General features: G+C 46.9%; 1 protein-coding gene across 1 annotated transcript in view; it reads right to left on the bottom strand.

Moving 5' to 3' along the window:
* LOC113205253 (regucalcin) overlaps window positions 1-6,197 on the bottom strand; it is a 10,083-nt gene that overhangs the window by 2,531 nt on the left and 1,355 nt on the right. The window lies entirely within an intron of this gene.

Genomic DNA, 6,197 nt, shown 5'->3' with positions numbered 1-6,197 from the left:
TCCGTTTTTTGTCCGTGCGTAACGGCCTCTTCACCTATTTATAAAATCTAAACGGATCACCGCAAAGCAACCGTACACATATCATCGGATAGCTCTCCAAATGCACTTTAAAACACGCCTTTAGTCGATGCGATTCGCTTCGATCTTCCCTTCCAAAACTAGAATAAACGAGTGATTTTTGCTTACGAATGTCCGTGCGTAACGCCTAGAATTGCCCACAGGGGCTCGGGCTGCGGTGACGTGTGAACGAGCGACACGATAAAACTCAGTGGAACTTACAGATCTCCTGGTGGTGCAGCCCGACTCCCTACTAAATGATTTTCTAGAGAGCGCGTCTGTCTTTTTGGTTTTTTGGTTTTTCAGATTCAATATCGGTAAATAAGTGAAGTTCGGCGCCTGCGAGGATCAGGGTAGGCCAGCCCGCAGTACACCCATGCAGTGCAAGCGATATGTTGCCTACCTACCAGGCGCTATGAGAGCTTGCTTAGACAAAACTTTGCAGTTTCGTAACGGCGAATGACAGACGTACTCTGTGGCCCATTACGGCCACCCTGGGTGCTTCGGTCAATACACTGTTAAAAGCTTACAGTGATGTTCACCTTAAGCTACAGTGAAAGCTTGCAGCACTATAGCTTACGGTGATATTGACTGTAGCTTACAGTGAAATTCACCGTAGCTGACAGTGAAAATCACCGCAAGGTACAATGCTGCAGGCTTTCACTGTAGCTTACAGTGAAAATCACTGAAAGCTTTTAACTGTGTAGAGTAGTGTAGTGTAGACTACAGTTGCGACTACAGTTGAAACTACATTTTGAGAGTGGTGTTGTACACTGGAAGCGCAAGTATGTGAATGTCGCTCACCTGTAGGTGTGTGAATATCCATTCGTACACTTAGAGGGGTAAAGTGTGAATTTTCTAATTATCTAAAAATAAGAAAAAAATCACACTTGTACTCCTCTAAGTGCACGAATGAATATTCACACACCTCCAAATGAGCGACATTCACACACTTGCGTCTCCAGTGTATTAATGGTCGTCAATAAATGTGTAATCTGAAAACGATGTAATTTGAGGACTATGTACCATTAGATACTTTTCACTCATTGTCAACTATGCTCGTAGACTGCTTCTCTGTCTTTCATGACATTCTGTAAATATTTAATCGCTTTTAATGAAGAACAGTCCATATTTCTTGTTTATACCTCACTTTTATAAGTGTACATACTCATTCCACTGTATACAAAGAAGATCGGTTAGGCTGTGCAGGTGAGCAGCGTGAACTAATGCCAGCAACTTAGCATGAGTAACCAAAGTCATATTTGATATTTATTTGCCTCGACTTTATCAATTAAAAACATTCTATTTTCACGAATTTTACAGGTGGACGTCAAAGCTGAAACAGAAATCGACACCATACACTAACGTTAAAACGCACGCAGTTCATATGCGATACGCGCGTTTCGGAACGCATGCAGTTCATCCGCTCGTTTCAGAACTCCCGCAGTTCGCCGCCGCGCTTTGCAAACGCACGTAGTTCGTCGTAGGTCGCTGCGCTACGGATCAGGCGGGTGACCCGCCGAAACCCGCCGCTCGACACGGCGCGCGCGGTGATCTCGAACTACGCGTGTTTTGTGTGGAGTGAACGACTGCGTTGCGTGAGTTCTGAACGCGCGGATGGGCTGCGTAGCGTGCGTTTCAGTCTTAGGTGTCGAAATGCTTCAATAAGAGCAAGAATCCAAAGTCAAATCACTTCAATCGGCCGTAGCTGAACTGACAACAGCAGTTGAAAAGAAGTAGACTCTCGTTTAGGAGCAAACAACTTTTCTGGGTAGAGGGAGGGGGCGGAGGTCTCCGAGTGACGCTACCGAGAGGCTGAGAGCCCCTGCAAGCTTGCTGGTAGGCACTCCCGCACGGCACACCTGCTCGACGGGACTGCATACCCGCCAGGCGTCTCACCCGGGAAAAGTGACACAGAGAGGGGCTGGGGCCAAACCTTTTTTTTTCCAGCACACAGAATTGCTATGTACTATATTATATGTAGCTTACGAACAACTATGCACAAATTTAACGTGCGCACAGTTTTAAGCGATATTGGAAAATTACCTTACGTACAATATTGTATATAATTTCACACAAATTGTGTACGTAAGCTAGGTATGTAATGTATGACAGTTGTATAGGCAGCTTACGCACAAAATAGTACATTGTAAGTCAGTGTATTATCCCTGCTACTAATTTTTCAGAACGGATTTAGGGCGGCTTCTGGGACGTGCCTTCTGTTCTTCATCCCGCGGCTGCTATTTTGGCGATCAATTTATCTTCCCGGCGTGACCAAAATAAAGGATGGGTTGTCACTGCGTGAAAACGGTCTGTTTGCATTCATTTTATTAGACTTCAACAAGACACATGTCCAACAACTCAGATAATAAACAACAAAAAAAACAACAAAGAGCGACAATTCTGCTGCAATAAATTTAAAAACGTCGACGTTGTCCTCAGCTGCGACTCTTTCTGGCTGAAGGGAGGATTCGCGCTGTAATGTCCGTGCACATGAACAGCTTCCGGTCCTGGTCCTTCACTAGTGCGCGCACTAACCACGTGACATCAGGACTCACGTAGGGTCCCGCCAATGCAGTGAACGCCGACGCGTCGAAAGTGGTGTTACGGAATTCGTATATTCCCTGTAAAACAGCAAAAGTGGCGGAATGACAGTAGAAACGTGGGTACCAAAGGTACAAGATTTTTTTTCTTTTTTAAAAAAGGGGTGGGATTTGTCGGCCAATGCTACGTACCGCTTTGGTGGGGCATTTCCACGGCGGCTTGATCATGCGACGGAGGGAATACCACGGTGTAAGGGGAGAGGAAAACTCTGCGCAGACGTTGTTTTTCCTAGCCCAATCCGACGCATACTCGCAATTGTTTGAGGACACTCCACCGTGACACTTTGTGAACTTGACGCTCATCTGTAAAAGTGCAACGCGAAGAGAAGGGGATAGCTCAGGGGTCGCAAACTCGCGGCTCCCGAGCCAGGCGCGGCTCGCCTAGCCCGGTAGCACAGCTCGCCGAGAGCCGCGCACCTCTTGCGTTCGGCTGGAGCCGAGGTTCCCGAGAGCCACGCTCGGGTTGTCTGTCTTTGTCTCACTCACTGAGAGCCATTAGGAGTGACAAAGACAGACACACAGGCCGGCGGACGACACCACTGGCTCTGTCTCTCTCACTCTCTTGCCGAAGAGCTCGTAGAGCGTGTGGCCTATGCAGGCGCGGCTTGGCGGATAGCTCGAGTTTGCGACCCCTGATCTAGCTGGCTTAATTTGATTGCTGCGACTATATTTTTAGTTGAAAATGGGGTCACTAAATTTTAGTTGGTTTTAGGAACTAAATTTTATTTTTTACGACCCTGATTTATAGTTGTGTCAACTAAATTGTTCTCTGGGTGTTCGGTTCGGACAACGCTGGTCGTGGATCCCTGTCCGCCGTGTGGTTGGACCAAAGTTACTCCCGCGTGGGCTTGTCAGTGAAAGTGCAAGTGTAGATACCTAATCCCGGTGTGTCGAGTCAGTGCTGGAACAGTTAGTAACTTGGAGTCTTATTATTTTCGAACCCCGTTCAATGACTATTCAGAGTGAGCAAGGAGTAGACAAGTGAGTGTAAGATAGAGATCAGCGACACTCCCGGTTATAACCACCAGTGCGCCCCTGCGTCGTCGAGTGTCGACGTACACGACCAAATCCACACTGAAGCAGAACGGCTGCCTACCCAGCGGGCGCCGAGAGCATCGACGTCGCCACCACCTGCTCCGAGTCAGCGTTCCGCGTCATCACCGAGTCGCGCAAACAACGTCAGCATACTGAACATCTTACGACAGAGACAGAATACGGACCACCATCCACAAGTGTGCCCAGTTAAAGTCTTACGAAGCAAAATGCCAAATGCTTCGTACCTACGAAGGATTTGCTCCCTACGAAGCGTCCGAATCCTTCGTATTACAAAGGATTTGGCATTTTTCTTCGTAAGACATTAACAGTGTGTGCTTGGCATGGCACACACTTATCAGACTAAGTCTGATAAGTCTGATAAGTGTGTGCCATGCCTAGCACACACTGCCTTTTGTGTGTGCTTTCACCCTAATAGAAAATAGACGTCTATTAGATGTTTAATAGACATCTACTGCTAGACGGCAAGTAGTCTAATAGACGTCTTCGGTAGACGTCTATTAGACCGTCTTGATTGTCTCTATGGAGGCATCTATTAGACGTCTATCAGTAGACGTCTATATTTAGACGCCTTTTAGATGACATCTAGATATTTATAAGATTTTTATAATGCAACCTTCAAATTCAAAAATGATTCTGTTCTTTCTTCCTCTGGCGCTTTTCTTCTTTCTCTGTGGTAGATCGTTATCTCGGTTGTAACTCATTGAATTGATTAATTCTTACTATTTTACCTTACCTTGCCCGGTTTCGAACCTCGGAACTGCGGACTGGTAACCCACGACGCTGACCACTACGCCACGAGTTGCCTCCTACGTGAGGTCAGTCTGGTTTCGGTAGCATTCGTCTTACCAGACTCGGGACTCTTTCCCTTTGATTTAGAGTGGCCAAGAGACCTACCGTTGATATTACGTTTAAAGTCTGCAGGTGTTTTTTACAAGCGAGCGCTTGAGTACAAATTATCTAAAGGTGATCAAAAATTTCATACCCTACTGCGTTAAAAATCCTAAAGCTTGAACGTCTAAGGTCATAGATGGGTTAGATTGGAGTTAGATCGTCTCGGCACGTCTAAACGTTGTCTATCGCTAGACGTCTAAGGTTGTAGATGGGATGGATTAGAGTTAGATCATCTCGACACGTCTACACAGTGTCTAGTGCTAGACGTCTAAGGTCGTAGATGGTGAAGATAGGGAATAGATCATCTCGACACGTCTACACTTTGTCTAGCGCTAGACGCGTCTAAGTACATAGACAGGTTAGACAAGATATAGATCGTCTCGGGTCGTCTGTTTCTTGACGAAACCTAGTCGTAGATGTCAAAAGATGTCTATTAGACCTCTTTTAGTCATCTACGTCTAGTCGTCTAAAAACTTAGACCAGCTAGACGGGCATTAGACGATCTATCGAAATCTATAGACGTCTATTTTCTCTTAGGGCAAGTACACACAAGGCACACGGTAAAAATGACATGTTGGATTTCAAGCGATCTACTTTAATTTCAAGACAGTTTTCAAGGAAATCTACCTGAATTCCAAGATGTTCTTTTTTTACCCTGCACTGTGTGTACTAAGAACACATTTGGGTTGTGGGTTGTGAAGTGCACACCAAGATTTCCGAGAAAGTCAGACTTTTTTACATGCCACCTTCGCTTCAAGGATTGGTACGAAATCGTGCATTTTGGCGTAAAAAAAATTGTCCAAAACGAAACGTAGGTTCGTTTGCATAGAAATATACACACACAGCGTATATGTCATGTACGCTGTCGGGAGATTTCAGTGTATCTGGAGAATTTAAAGTAAAATGCATTTTCCCCTTTTTAGAACGAGTTGATTTGGATGCGCGCTCTTGTTACTCTTTTGGCCAAAGCATGCCGTGACATTTCAACTTTTACAACGTTTTCCAGTCGACCATCCCACAACCGCTCGCGGTCGCGGTACAGGAGGTGGTGGTGGTGGACGCGGGCACTCCCCTACTATTGTGTATTTCGACTAACGGAGGCGGAGGAAGAAGAAGAGCGGGTAGAACATAAAGGTTCCTGATTGGGCGAGCGCTTACCTCCACTATCGGCGTGACGTAGAGGTGGGCAGCTCTCGACCAATCGGTAACGTTTATGTTCTACCCGCTCTTCTTCTTCCTCCGTTAGTCGAAATACACTATAAGCAGTGCGCGTTCGCCGTTCACCAGGAGGAGTCCCTTCTTAGACTCACTGGTGCTGCGCGCGTGCGCCGGGTGCGCTCGGCCAGAGGGAGGGAAGTCCTCGTGCCGCTGCAGTCTGCCGAACCGACAGGACTAGACTCAAAGTAGTGCAGCTGCGGTAGCCACCGCTGCAAAGATCGCCCTACCCTCGGCCCTACCCCTCCTTCACAAGATAGTCACCTGAAAGCAGGCGCGCCCCCCTGTGGGCCACTATATAGCCGCCTGAAGGTAGGCAATTTAACCTACAAAACCCCTGTATGTAGGCAACTTTCGATGCACCGCCCCCCCCCC

This window comes from Frankliniella occidentalis, unplaced genomic scaffold, assembly GCF_000697945.3.
Source record: "Frankliniella occidentalis isolate FOCC.00 unplaced genomic scaffold, Focc_3.1 Scaffold148, whole genome shotgun sequence".
Lineage (NCBI taxonomy): Eukaryota > Metazoa > Arthropoda > Insecta > Thysanoptera > Thripidae > Frankliniella > Frankliniella occidentalis.
Note: the sequence above shows the minus strand (reverse complement) of the source record. Positions and strands in the feature narration are given on the sequence as shown.